Source organism: Callospermophilus lateralis, chromosome 3, assembly GCF_048772815.1.
Source record: "Callospermophilus lateralis isolate mCalLat2 chromosome 3, mCalLat2.hap1, whole genome shotgun sequence".
NCBI classification, from domain to species: domain Eukaryota; kingdom Metazoa; phylum Chordata; class Mammalia; order Rodentia; family Sciuridae; genus Callospermophilus; species Callospermophilus lateralis.
In genome coordinates, this window is record NC_135307.1 from 179,069,250 (window position 1) to 179,084,268 (window position 15,019).

Sequence of the window (15,019 nt, forward strand, 5' to 3'; positions counted from 1 at the left end):
GGCTACAAATATCTTAATGCTCCTTCCTTTAAAAGGTGAAGTCCCCTTCAGTGTGGCTTGGACTCTGAGACCTGTAAAGATGTGGAGGAGGTGATGGTGTCTGACTCCAGAGACTAGGTCATTATGGCCTCTACATTGCTGTTTCTTGGATCACTGGCTATGGAGGAAGCCAGCCACCATCTTGTTAGGTCACTCAAGCAGCCATGTGGAAACACCCAGGTGGTGAGGACTGGGGCCTCCTGCCATCAGCCAGCATAATTACCAGTCATGTGAGTGAGCCCAGCGCATTTAGAAGGGGATCCTCAGCCCAGCCCAGCCTTGGATGACTGCAGCCCCAGACCACAACTTGACTACAACCTCACAAGAGATCCCGAACTAGAACCACCCAGTGAAGGTGCTTCCAAACACCAGATCCACAGATACTATGGGAAACCCATGAGTTTATAGCTGTTTCTGGCTCTGAGTTGTGAAATAGTTTGTTAAGTATCAATAGACAACTAACAACAAATGGATAGATGGATGGATGGGTGGAAGGATGGATGGATGCACAGATAAAAGGTGTACTAGGTGAGAGTGGAGGGTCCATGGGGAAAGTTAGGGAAATCTCAAGTGGGTTTGGTGCCCTGGAGAGCTGGAAGAAGTTTCTAATCCAGGAGTGCCATGGTCACTCTAAGTTTTAGGCTGGTCACTGAGATAGCCAGGCAGGGGAGGATAGAGTAGATGAGCCTTGAGCCAAAGGGTCAACAAAAACATGGGCCAACCATCCTGGAAGACAGGGTGCCCTGTGTCTCCAAGCCCAGCTTCCCCCAGCAGCAGCCCCACTGTCCTCACCCCAGGGCCCTCGACCTGGCAGGGCCTCTGAACAGTGGAGAAGGTCAGGCCCCGGGCATTGCTCAGGAGCCTCGTCACCCTCCTCACTCAGAGCCTTCTTTGTGCATGGGAGCATTCCTCCCTCAGCTGGTGGGGACTCACAGCAGGGCTGGTGGCCCTCAAGAATCAGCAAGGGGACGTGAGGAGCTGTGACCCTCTGGAGACCTCAGAGTCCCCAAAGGCCTGGTGGCTGCCACAGTCACCAACCACCCTCAGGGCTAGGCCCACCCTAAGGCCCACTGTGTCAGCATGGTTTGGAATGACGCAGCTCACGTCCTGGAGAAACAGATGCAGAGGGACTGAGCCATAGAAGGTTCAATGTCACTCAGAACTGGGTTAAAATGCCATTTCTCATCTATTGTGTTCAAAGCCAGACAGCACGTGTTAGGGAGGCTCTGGGCACAGAGTCACAGTCGTGCATTGTGGGTGGGTGCCGTGGTTTGGATCTGGAATGTCCCCCTAAGGCTCATGTGTTAAGGGCTTGGATCCCAACGTGGTGCTGTTAAGACATGGTGGAGCCTTTGGAAGGTGGGCCTAGGCAGAGGTCTTAGGTCTTAAGGTGCCCTCAAAGGGTGCTGGGAATTCAGCCCCTTCCTATTTCTCTTTTTTTCACTTCCCCACCATAAGATGAACAGCTTTCCTCTACCACATACTTCCTGTCATAATGCACTGCCTTGCCACAGGCCCCCAAAGCAACTGAACCCTCTGACTGTGGACTGAAACCAGGAGCCAAAATAAACCTTCTCTCTCTAATGGCCTCTATAATACCTGATTATCTCAGGTATTTTGTCACAGTAATGGAAAACTGACCAACCCCTGAAGATGCCAGGTGGCCGCAGCCTTTATAAAGGGAACTGGTCCTATCCGATGAAACAATGTGTGCATTTATCTTCTGACCCAGTACTTTTACATCTAGGATATACTACACTGGCAATGTCATTCCACAGTACAAAAAAAAAAAAAAAAGAAGAACAGCAACAATCACCTCATACACAATGTTATTCATTATCAAGTTCATCAAAGCATTATTTTAATGCCAAAATGTCCATTCATATAAAACTGGATGAAAAAACTAGGATATCATACAAGCGGATGTTAAGCACATGGCCTATATAGAGGGATTTACAACATATATGGTTAAGCAAAAAAAATAAAATTAACGTATAAAGGATTGTATATAATATGCCACCTTTCACTTAATAAAAATATTATAAGAAATTTATTATGGAAAAGAAATTCAGAAAGGAAAAAAAAAACAGAAACTAATTGAAAATGGTAGCTCTTAGAGACTTGGTGGGAATGCAATGGAGAAAAAAAAAAGAGAAGGGAATGACATTTCCCTGAATATATTTTTATATGGTCCTGACTTTTTAACCATGTAAATATACATTAAAAAATATAATTAAATAAAAAGATAGTAGTGTAAACTCTAAACTTAAAAGAATAGAAAAAAAGATGAACTTAACTATCAAATTAATAACATAATCACACAAAGAAAATAATGAATTCAAGTAACTTTGGCCCTAGGATTCTAGTGCATTGATGTTGTAATTCTGAAATCACTATCTGTGTGTTGTATGATGGAAGGAAGGGATAGACACATCCATGTTTTAGGGATTACAGTTCTTACTATGGGGAAAGGAAGTTAAAAATAGGGAAAGGGGGAAGCTGTGTGTCTTTGAATTGTAGTTGGAGAATTTGGCACAAGTAACCAGGGAACAGCAACATCCCCACAGCAGTGAGCACACTTGGTGCCAGATCTTGGTTCCTAAGTGCCATTCTCCACTCAACGAAACCATCATCCCTGGAGAAATGGCAGAGTCCAGCCTCCCGCGTCACAAAGCAAGTGAGCTCAAGGACTAACGTGGCCAAGTCAAGAGGAGCCAAGTTCAAGGGGCTCCCTCTAGCCCCAGTTCTCACAATCTGATCATCAGAAGAAGGGCTTGGGCTCTCTCTGTTTGAGCAAGAGATTACAAACAAGTAAGGAAGTAGGCTGATTCATGAGCTACAGACTAGAGTTGGAGATGGTAGAGTAATAGAGAGATAGATAGGGGTAGATTGATAGATACATACAAAATATTTATACAGAAGTTAGCATAGACACATGTATTTCTTGCTCAGTGAGCCAAAGGGGGCTCAGAAGTCCCTGGCATCCCAGGAGCAATGAGCACACAAGTCCCCAGATCTTGGTGTCTAATCCCATTCTCCAGTAAGGGAAACCGGGACTCCTTGGGAAAACACCTGGTTCTAGGTCTGAGATAGGAAATATACAAGATGACCCTGGAGCATCCCATAGCATCGAAAGGTTAGCAAATGCTAAAACAGACTTAAGAGCCCCACACAGTGGTGGAGGAATGACAAAGGGACACAGGAAACAGTTGAAAGACCTTCTGATGACCAATGCTGGAAAGATTTGAGCAAGGAAATAAAGCATTATGTTGATAGAAGTAAGTGAGTGAATGAGAACAGACAAATCGCCCATGCAGAAGAACACCCAGTAATCCCTGTGGGTACCTCACCCTCAAGGAGAGGGAGCACAATTCCCTGCTCCAAAGTGTGAACTGCACTTAGTGACTTCCTCCCAAAGGCTATACTGTGGGAAAGGGGGAAAAGAGTGACTACTGACAAATATGACTTCAGCCAGGTGATCAGGGTCCATTTCCACAGTGGTAAGTCTTGTGGACAGTATATACGCTGATATACCGTGCACCGACGGGTACAGAGGCCCTCCATTTTGACCGCTTTTGTCTTGCAAGATGCACAGAGAGGGCCACCGTCTTCTCTGAGGCCACACAGAATGTCCATGGTAGAGTCAGGATTTGAATCCTTGATCCTGACCTCTAGCCCAGGGATCTAGCCCCAAACTGTGGAATGCTGGGAATGGCAGGTGCCCAGGAGACCTCTTTCCAGCCTCATCAGAGCTGCTGCTGTAGGGCACTCACTTCACTCACTTCACAGGGAAGCTGGGGTGCACTGGGGGCTTGGAGGGATTGTAGAATCTGCCCACATGATCTTGCAGGAGTAGAACTGCAAAGAATAGTCCCCAAGCCGGTGCCCTGGCACCCGCCTGTAATCCCAGCAGCTCAGGAGGTTGAGGCAGGAGGATCATGAGTTCCAAGCCAGCCTCAGCAAAAGGGAGGCGCTAAGCAACTCAGTGAGACCCTGTCTCTAAATAAAATTCAAAATAGGGCTGGGGATGGGGCTCAGTGGTCGAGTGCCCCTGAGTTCAATCCTTAGTACCTCCCCACCCCAATAATAAACTTCTCTTAAAACAAAACAAAAAAAGAAAATAGTCCCCGAGCCACCTCCCCCAAAAACCTCGGTTTAGCCAGCCTTCCTCATTCCCCCGGGATTCCCAGCACTGATGTCTCCCTCCCAGAATCCTCAGCTTCCGGAACCTCCTTTCCTCTCTATGGCCCCATTTCAGAGACCCGGGGACACCCAAGGACATCCCAGACCTCTTCCCTCAGTGTGAAAAAACTGGGCGGGTGCTCCAGTGACGGGAGGGGGCCGGGGTCACGCTGGCCTCACCCCTGCAGCCAGCTGAGATCCCAGCTGCCCATGAAAGGGCTCCATTGTCCAGGGCAGCTGTGCTTGTTTTTCTTCCTGAACTCAGTCTGCAGCCCTGGTGGGGAGGGGGTGGGGGAGGCGGTCACTTTTCTTCCTGTCCCCACCCTGGGAGTCCTCCAGGACTGTCCCCTGAGGCCCTCAAGTGCTGCTTCTGCTCTCTGGTTTCTTACAAAGCAGGATCTCGGGTCTGCAGCATGGGAAGAGGCTCCAAAGCCAGAGTTCCAGGTGTTGTCACTTCAGAGTGACCTGTGGGGGGTTCATTGCAGTCACATATTCTGAGCTTCCCTGGGAAGCTCAGAATCCTAAGGGCCAGAACCAGAAATTGCAGTTTTAATAAACATAGCTAGTACATTAGACCCTTGTTTATAAAGACTGAAAAACATCGGGACACAGAGAGGAACGGGGACCTCTTAGGATCACAGGTATGGCTGCTTCGGCGTGGCTGGACCCAGTCTAACCGATGGACTCATTCACTCATTTATCACAACATTCACTCTGCACGGACTCTACCAGGCCCTTTGCTAAGGATTTCCCAGAGAGGGGATTTGCTCATAAGACGCTCACAAGAAAGCAAACAAACAAGCCCATTCTTCCAAAGCCCAGCAATAAGTACTTCATTTGCAATGTCCTGGGCAGGAGGCCAGGAATGGGCATATGGAGGAAGTGAGAACCTAGCAGGCCAAGAGGTAGCGGTTAGGCCGGGTGCGGTGGCACACACCTGTAATCCCAGTGGCTTGGGAGGCTGAGGCAAGAGGATTGCAAGTTCAAAGCCAGCTAAGCAACTCAGTGAGATCCTGTCTCTAAATAAAATACAAAATAGGGGTGGGGGTATGGCTCAGTGGTCAAGTATCCTGAGTTCAATCCCTGGTACCCCCACCACCAAAATAAGAGGCAGTGATCAGGGAAAGCTGCCCAGAGAAGGTGGTGACTCAAGCAGAATCCGAAAGGAGCCATAGGAGTAGACTGCAAAGGAGGAAGGGCCCAGACAGATGGATCAGCATGCGCTAAGGCTTGAAGGTGAGAAGCAGCGTGCTGTGTGGGCGGCCAAAAGCAGATCTGAGTCTCTGGAGTCCAGTGTTGGAGGCAGGAAGAGGAAAGAAATCCACTCATTTATTATGTCCTCTAACATGATGAGCCAATTGAGGTGCTGGGCACCATGAACAAAGCAGACCAAGTCTCTGCCGTCTGGACCCTCACATTCTAGTGGGAAAGAGAGAAAAATTCACACTGATAAGCAAACAACTGCATAAGATTCGTGATGAAATGGGTGTCGGGGTGGGATTAGACCTGGGTGAAGGGCTGAGGGTTCTCATTTCTTGAAAGGCAGGCAGGGAAGGCTTCTTTGGGAAACGGTCATTAGTAAAGACTTGAAGGAAGTAAAGCAGAATGGAAAAAATCAAGTGAGGGGTGTTCCAGGAAGACTGAGCAGTGTGCGCAAAGGTCCTGCAGGACAAGGGGCAGGAGGCAGGAGGGAGGTTGATGGTCTGATTCAGGAGGAACTTATGGGACATGGTAAGAATTCTTTTCTTCTTCTTCTTCCTCAAAGTGTAAGAAGCCATCAAAAAGTTTAGGCCAGGGAGGAGCATAGTCAAGTTTAGATTTCAAAGTTGCTCTGACTGCCCTGCAGGAAATGGACAGGGCAGCAACAGAACATCCAGTAAGGAGGCTGCTGTGGTGGCCCAGGCAGGAGGAGACAATGGGTGGCACTGTGGGCAGAGGGCGGGGGGCAGGGGGGAGGAGAAGGAGCACAAAGGCTAAACTCACTATCCAGGAGGCAAGAATCATGGGGCTAAGTGAAGTACTATCGTCAGGGAGAGGCCAGGTGACTGGTAGGTGGCAGGGCCACTTCTTAGGTGGAGATGAGTGCCCAAGGATGAGCAGAACGGGGGAAAAGATATATTTCGTTTTGAATTCCTGAGTCTGAGGCTTTTGTGAGATGTCCCTGACCAGGGGATGCTGATCTGGAGCTCTAGAGAGATCTGAGATAGGAGGAGGTATTGGCAGTATGGGGGACGCCTGAGGAGAGGCTTGGCCCACTAGGCATTGGAGATGGCTGTGACTGTTGAGTGGAGAGAGAAGGGGGCTCAGGACAGAACCCCAGACTCCAGAAAGCCCCAGGGTTTAAGGAGGGACTTGAAGCCCAAAGAGAGCCAGAGAAAGAGGTGTCTCCCCCCAAGGAAAGTGAGGAAGAGTCTTTCAAGTGGAACCAAGGAGACTCTGATGGGAGAGGGGCGTGCAGTGTTAAGGCTGCTCAGGGACCTGGCAAGTCTAGAACTCAAACAGGCCCACGGAATTCTGTCCTACAGTAAACAGAGAGGACTGATGTGGAACTGTCTTCAAAGTTGTGTTAGCTACCTATTCCTGGGCACCCAATGACTCCACAGCTCAGCGGCTTAAAACAGCCATGAACTTTTATGGCGTCTCACCGTTTCTGTGGGTCAGGAATTCAGGAATGGCTTGGCTGGGTGGTTCTGGCTCAGAGTCTCTCATGAGGTTGCAATTAAGACGTTGGCCGGGGCTACAGTCATCTGAACGTTTGATGGGCTAACAGATCTGCTTCCAAGGTGGCTCACTGACATGGCTGATGAACTGGAGCTGGCTGTTGGCAGAAGCCCTCGGTTCCCCCTGGTCTAAACCTCTGCAAGGGGCTGCCTGAGCGTCCACACAGCATGGCCACTGGCTTCCCCCAAGAGCAGATGACCCCAGAGAGAGCAAGGGGTCCACCATAACGTCTTATGGCTTGACCTTGGAATTGCACGCTATTTCTTCAATATCCTACCAAGATCAGCCCTGTTCACTGTGGGAGGCAGAGATGGGAGGGGATCATCTTGCACGCTAGTTTCCACAAAGAAAGTGTAGAAGAAGTCTGCTTGGCAAGGAATGATTTGTGGACATTTTTAAAAGACCACCCATCCATGTAACATATGATAACCATTTGCTTGTATTTTCCTAGGACTGCCTTCAAAGTTGTATTAGTTGTGTCTGAAAGGTAATGCTTTTCACTGCTTACATTTTCGTGTCTCTTATGGTTTGGGTATGAGGAGTTCCCCCAAAAAGCTCATGTGTTAATGAAGGAATGTTCAGAGGTGGAATGATCCGATTATGAGAGTTGTAACCTAACCGGTGGATTAATCCATTTGACGGGTGCGTCATTTGAATGGATTATTGGGAGGTGATTATGGTCAGGTAAGGCATGGCTGGAGGAGGTAGGTCACTGGGGGTGCGCCCTTAGGGATTATATTTTGTTCCTGGGTCCTTCTACTTTCCCCCCACCCCCTTTTTTGCTTCCTGGCTGCCATGAACTGACACCCTTCCTCCACCACACACTTCCACCCTGATCTTCTGCCTCACCTCAGGCCTTGGAGTTGGCCAACCATGAACGGAACCTGGGAAACTGTGAGCCAAAATAAACTTTTCTTCCTCTAAATCGTATTTTGGTCTCAGCAACAAAAAGCAGAGTAACAGAGTCTTTTACATTTTTCCCCTACTCTGATAAATATATTTTAAATAATGACCAGATGGCCAAAAGGAGTATCCGCTGAGTTGGGAAAGGCTTTCTTTCATTTATTCGAACAACAAATATTTATTGAGCTGCTGCTGTGTGCCAAGTATTGTTTTTGGCACGGGAAATGGTGAAATGGACACAGCAAAGTTCAGCTTCCCTCCTCAGCGGGTTAGTCTGCAAAGGCTGCCGAGACACCATACCGCAGACGTGTTATTTTCTCATAGTCCCAAAGTCCAGACTCCAGGGGCAGCAGGGTTGGTCCCTTCTGAAGGCCACAGGGAAGGAGCTGTTCCAGGTCTCCCTCCGTGGCTGGTGGGCAGCCATGTTCATGTCCCCGCGGCCTCTTTCCTGTACACAGGCAGGTCCAGATTTCCCGCTAATAAGGCCCAGTCCTGTTGGCTTAGGGCCCATCCTAATGATCTCTTAACTCAAATGCCTTCGTAAAGGCCATTTCTTCAAATAAGGCCACATTCTGTGTACCTGGTCTGTGTGTGGGGGAGGGTAGCACAAATTTGGGTTGAGCAGAGAAATAGTGACACTGAGGAGGAAATCAAGGGGAGACCTGGAATCAAGGGGCAGTCTGGTCTGACCTCACGATAGAGCAACCTGTAAGCAGAAAAGAATCAAAGAAATACTAGAAAGGGAGGGCGAGTCCCCAGTGGGTGGCGTGGCCCTCCTCCTGCACTGGGGTGGGGGACAAGGTTTGGGGTGCTGCGTGTGCACAGAGTGGCGGGGAGCTGCTGAGAAGCAGGTGTCTTGAGGTGTCGGAGGGAAAAGGTGGGGGACTCTGGAATCTGAGGGTGGGGCTCCCCGTCGTCTCTCAGCCCCTGGACTCCCTGTCTGGTCCTCCCCAAGCCTGATCTTCTGTCCTTCCTTCCCCTCCCCATCTCTCAGGCCTCTGGGACTCTCCCCCACCCCAGCTGTGCCATCCATCAACATTGCTCTGTTCTCTCTGGCTCCGCCCCTGCACCCCTGCCTCCATGACCTGGGACCTCAAGCCCGTGGTGAAGGCATTCTTCATCTGGTCAGGGAAGTTCTGGCTCGCATCTAGGATGATATTTGAATTTCCTTAGAGACTGTGCTGTATCTTATCACATCGCTGGATCCAGCCCTGCCTTGTGAAAATCCTCCTGGGACATCCCACAGCTCAGAGAATGGAATCCGGACTCTTCAGAGAGGCCACCAGGCCCTGCATGGTCCAGCACCCAAATTACTTAAAAAAAAAAAAAAAAAAAAAAAAAACACACACTTTATCTTGAATTAATTTTAGATTTCTAAAAGAATGGCAAAGACAGTATGAAGAATTCCAGCGTACTTCCCACCTGTTCCTCCATGTGTTAACATATTTATCAAAACTAAGAAATTAATAATGACACATGATATATTACTTCTAGAGTGAATAAAATGACTGTGGATCTTGTTTTCATTTTTACTGTAGAACATGCCACAGATACAAGACGTTCATGTACCATTTGAAGAATGATGATTAATACCCTTGAACACAACAACGTATTTAAGAAACTGAACATTACTATCACCTGTCGGGAGCTGCCACATGGGAACCGAGCGCCCCTTAGCCTTGAGCGATGAGAGCCGGGAGACATGGCAAGCCAGCCCTGGGCTGTGCGTGTGAACGATGAGCACCAAGTGCACAGGGGACTGAACCCATGTTTGGGCTGGCGACATATGGTTCTTTTCCCTCCCTCTGCCTGTGATCCCCACACAGCACATGAGATGGGCGTGGCCTTCCTAGGTGTCAGTCAACTTGCTGACAGAGAGACACCGGGAAGCTAGACTCAACCCCCTGGAACCTGACCCCTTGCCTCATCTGAATGGCTTCTCCCCAATAAAAGGGGTCAGCACGTGCTCCTCGCTCTCTTTCTTGCCTGTCTTGCCCCCCTTATGGGAGCTGCAGCTGGGGAGCAGTCACTGAACCCAAAGAAAACGTACTTTCTGTGTCTGTGTCTTTATTTAGTCCCCAAATTCACTTGGAGTGACCCTGAACTGTTTAGTCCTGTGATGTGACTGTCACCCTCAAAGCTTCCTGTGCTTCCCTTTGGGAGGATCCCAAGCATTGACTCTGAGAGTGTTTATGGAGGTAACTGGTAACAACTTGGAGAAGCTAATGCTACTGAAAGAAGCAATTATTACTTATGACTCCCAATAGAAGGGGACAGGCATTGCCACATGGGGCCACATGGGAAGGCATGAGGTCAGGCCAGGAAGCAGAAGCAGGAGCCAAGCCCAGAGGTTTGATTGGGGTTTCCATGGGAAAGGCAAGACAGGGCAGAGCAATCCTCCTGGGAATGGCCACTTTGAGTAATTCCAGCAGGTTCGAGGCTGTAGGGGTGCTCTCTAGTTACCTAGTGCCAGGCTCTGGCATGACACGGGGCAGAACTACTGGCTTGGAATATGAGAGGCAGGTCAAGGGGCTGGTATAGGCTTGGGACTGGTTGGTTAGAAAATGCAAGCCAGGGCCTGGGGGTGTAGCTCAGTGGTAGAGCACTCACCTCACATGTGGAAGGCACTGAGTTCGATCCTCAGCACCACCTAAAAATAAAATAAAGGTATTGTAACCACCTACAACTTAAAAAAAAAGAAAAAGTTGAAAAGAAAATGCAAGCCAGGCCATTGAGGTAGGATAGAAAAAAAAAAAGATAGGAAACAAAAAGAACAGGAAATGTGACTTTAATCTGAAATTCTGCATGCCTTTGCAGGCCCATCTATTCTCAAGTAAATTCTCCTTCTAGGCTTGTCTCTCCTAAATTTCTGAGAAATCTATAAATCTTAGTGTTGCCATAAATGCATCCACTTATGAAAATCAGCTTTTGTAGTATTAATTGGTCCATGTAATAAATAGATCAAGCCAAGAAAGATATGAATTTTAAGAAACTAATAATCTAGGGGACTTTCCAATGTTACCTATTGAGCAAATAATAGAGACCATGTCAGCCTAAGGATCTTGGAAATGACCAGACACCACACACTGTCTTGTGATTTCCAGATAACGTCACCCCCACATGCCTCCCTTGCCCACCCCTCACCAAATTCTCTTTGAAAGAGGAACATAAGAACCCCCAAAGCATCCTTCACTTCTAAGATGATCCTCATTCTCCCCTGAATGGATCTCTGCTTTTCTAACTTTCCTAAATTCCCATGTCTCTAATTGATGCGTCCTTAAATTCATTTCTCAGATGTTTGTCAAGAATCCCACTTGTAGGCAGACATGGTGCTGCACGCCTGTAATCCCAGCAACTGGGGAGGCCAAGGCTGAAGATGGCAAGTTAGAGGGCAGCCTCTGGTCCCTGTCTCAAAAATAAATAAAATAGAAAGGGCTGAGATGTGGCTCAGTGGGAAAGCACTTCTGGGTTTAATCCCCAATACCAAAAACAAACAATCAAAAATCCCAGAACCCCACTTATTCTGAGTCAAGGTCCCCCTCTCTGGGAACTTCTCAGAACTTTTCTGGCAGCACTCCCAGACAAGCCCTTTGCTGTCTCTAAAAATTGGCCAACCCCTTCTTCCCCAAGCCTCTGCTTCCCATGTCCTTACTGTTCTCTGCAATTTGTGTATTTGCATGTGTATGTGCACGTGCGCGCGCGCGCACACACACACACACACAAAAAAAAAAAAAAAAAAAAAGAAAGAAAGAAAAAAAGAAAAAATCCCCAAACAAAATATTCCATTGCTTTGTCTGTTTTCAAGCTCTATATGGATGGAATTTGCTGAATATACTCCTCTGTGATTTGCCTTTCCTCTCAACAGTCTGCTTTTGAGATGGGTCCACATTGACACAAGCTTACAGCTTCATTCATTTTCCCTGCTGTCTGGTTCATTGTCTGCATGTTACAATGTATCTATTTTCTACAGCTCATGGATACTGAGTTCCTTCCCGGTGAACAGAGCTTCCTGAGTGTTTCTGTGTGGTGGCTAATATTCAGTTTCAGGAGCTTCTTTTGGGCCACCTGGGAGTGGAAGCAGGTGTATATGTGCACCCTAACCACAATGTAGCATCCATAGCTTTATTGACAAAAAACACAAAATTGTTTTCCAGATTTAACATGCCCATCAGCTCCTTCCAGACTCTAGCTTCAGTGCTGTCTGGCTTTTAAATTTTTGCATACTCAATGGGTAGGGCACGGAATGATATCTCATTGGTCTTCACCTGTTCTTCCTTGGTTGACAATGAAGATGAGTGCTTCTCTGTTCCTTTGTTAGATGCTGCCCTTTGGTTAGTTATGTGTGGCAAATACCCAACTGCAGATTGCAAATTGTGTTTTCCTTCTCTTCCTGGGGGTCTTTTGATGAACAGACACGCTCAACTTGTTCATAGTCAATCTTACCAAATGTTTGTTTTAAACTTTTGCATATCATTTAAGAAAAGCTTTATTATAAAAGACCATTCTATAAAGATGCTCTCCTATATTTTATTTTAAAACTATAAAGTTTTACCACTAACATTTAAATCTCTGATCCATCTGGAATGGAGTTTTAATGTGTGGTATGGCATCAGGAGTCATTTCTATTCTCTTCCATAAGAATAGTTAACTATTCTGGCATGGCTGATTAGAAAGATCATGCTTACCTCCTAAATTTGCAATGCAAATTGTGTGGTGGATGGACTTTGCAGGTAGGCAAGAAGAAAAAAATGTAAGGAAAAAGTCCAGTGAAATAAAGCGATATGCAACTAATCCCCCTGTCTAGAAATCTAATGTGAAAAAAGATCTTGCTCAAAGCTGTTGTTTATAAGAGCCCCAAACCAGAAAGCAAACTAATTGTATATTCAATAGGAAGGAATGGTTTAAATAAATTTTTGTGCCTCCATGCATTGGAATGTTGTAATCTATAATTATAATGCAGAAATCTTTAAAAAAAAAAAGGTGATAAGTTTTTATGTAGTAACATGGAAATAAATATAGAAAAAAGCAGAACGTAGAGCCACACACACAGTACAATCTTCTTGATGTTCACAGACACAGTACAAAGAAGGAAGGGTTTATATTAAACTGTTAGCAGTTTATCTCTGTTTTTGAATTTTCATAATGCTCTCAGACAACCATGACTAAAACACAATTTGCTTTTTCTGTGTTTAGAAAAAAATGAAGTTGCATATGCTTAGGATTGTACTGTTGAGTCCAACAGCCCATTCCTAAGTCTCTTCTCAAAAGAAATAAAAACTTATGTTCACACAAAAGCCAGTATGTGAATGTTTATTACAGCTCTGCTCGTAGCCAGCCAAAACTCGTGGATGGATAAACAATCTGTGGAGCTGGGTGCAATGGTGCATGCCTGTTATTCCAGTGCCTCGGGAGGCTGAGAGAGGAGTATTGCAAGTTCGAGGCCAGCCTCAGCAATTTAGCAAGGCCCTGTCTCAAAATAAATAGAGGGTTGGGGGATGTGGCTCAGTGATTAAGCGCACCTGAGTTCAATCCTCAGTACAAAAAATAAGAAGAAAAAATCAGTGGTCCATCCATGCAATAAAATGCAGCAAGATTGATAAGATGCAACACTGTGGATAAACTTCCAAGCACTATGCTAAGTAAGAGAGGCCAGACCCCAAACTCAGAACCCCCATGATCCACTTATATCCATTCCGGAAAAGGCCAATTTGTAGGAAAATAAAAACACTAGCAGGGACTGGGTTTATGGGAGAGTTGACCTTAAAGAGGCTCAAAGGACTTTTTCCAGGTGAAGGGACTGTTCTACATTTTGATAATGGTGAGGATCATGTGACTACGATGTGAGTTTGTCAAAAGAGAATGAGTGAATTTTTTTAATGCAGATTACACTTCAGTAAAGAATGCAAATCTGAAAGGTTTTGCAAGTAATAATACCTCTGCAAGTTAACATAAATCAACATGTGAAAGTTCGGGAAACTAATGTAGAACATTTAATAGTACGGAAAAACATTCACAATATTGTCAAATGAATATCCATGTAGTATATCCATAGGGCAGGCATACACGTGTGTGCACACACTCATGCGTGCACACGCTGGTGGAAAGGAGTCTTTCTGGGTGAAGGGATTACCACTGATCTTTGTTTTCTTTAGCTCCCTGTGTTTCCTAATTTTCCCATGATGACCACACTCCATCCTGGCTCTCTGGAGCTGCTGGAGTCCAGGGCTGGCTCAGGGAGGCTGGGAGGAGGTGGCCCCTCCACAGCTGGGAAAACATCAACCCCCAGATGAACCCTGGGCCCCATCCTGTCAACATTTTTTTCTCCCTGGGCAGATGAAGCGGAAGTCTGGAGGGATGGGCAGAAGATCAGGCTCAGAGTCCCTCTCAGATGCCTAGGCAGCCTGGCCAGCTCCCAACTGCGGCTCCCCTTGCTCAGCCCTCCCAATGCCCAGGCTCGTGTGAAGGAGTGTGAGGTCAAGAGGGTGCCCACCAGATGGAATCCCAAGTAATCACATAACGGGCTGACCCTGGGCCAGTGGCTCAACCTCTCTGAGCCTCTGTAAGTTGAGGATAAAGATGGGGCTACCTGTTCCAGGTGTTGTATGTGCATGAGCACAGGAGCAAGGAACTGAGAGCAGTGCCTAGCCTTGTTTACCTGCCCAGTAATTGTTGGGGAGGATTGTAGTGAAAACTGTAGCTGCTAGATGAGGTTGTGGCTCAGTGGTAGAGCACTTGCCTAGCATGCATGAGGCCCTGGGTTTGATTCCCAGCATGGAAAATAAAAGAAAATCCAGCTGATAAATGTTTGGGGCTTCTGGTGCCATTTCAGTGCATGTGGGGGTTGTAGGATTATAGACACCCCCAAAATAATTTTAAAATGACTTAAGTACTTTACATTTGTTTGCTTGTTTTCTGGTACTGAGAATTGAACCCAGGGGTGCTTCACTGCTGAGCCACATCCTCAGCCCTTTTTATTTTGACACAGTGCCTCACTAAGTTACTGAGGCTGGCTTTGAACTTGTGACCCTCCTGCCTCAGCCTTCCAAGTTGCTGGGATTGCAGGCCATGCCACCGAGGCTGGCTTTAATTGTGCTTTTGAGCTCTCTGAAGGGAACAAGCACAGTCTCTAGAAATGCTTCCTAATGCTTCCTTCTCATTGGCCACTTCTCTCAAC

General features: G+C 46.9%; 2 non-coding genes across 2 annotated transcripts; both read left to right on the forward strand.

The window, feature by feature from the left end:
* Positions 1–10,425: 10,425 nt before the first annotated feature.
* Trnav-cac (transfer RNA valine (anticodon CAC)) lies at positions 10,426–10,497 on the forward strand. The gene has a single exon. It is a non-coding gene; the product is annotated as a tRNA-Val (tRNA).
* A 4,058-nt stretch (positions 10,498–14,555) lies between these two features.
* Trnaa-agc (transfer RNA alanine (anticodon AGC)) lies at positions 14,556–14,623 on the forward strand. The gene has a single exon. It is a non-coding gene; the product is annotated as a tRNA-Ala (tRNA).
* The last annotated feature ends 396 nt before the right edge of the window (positions 14,624–15,019 follow it).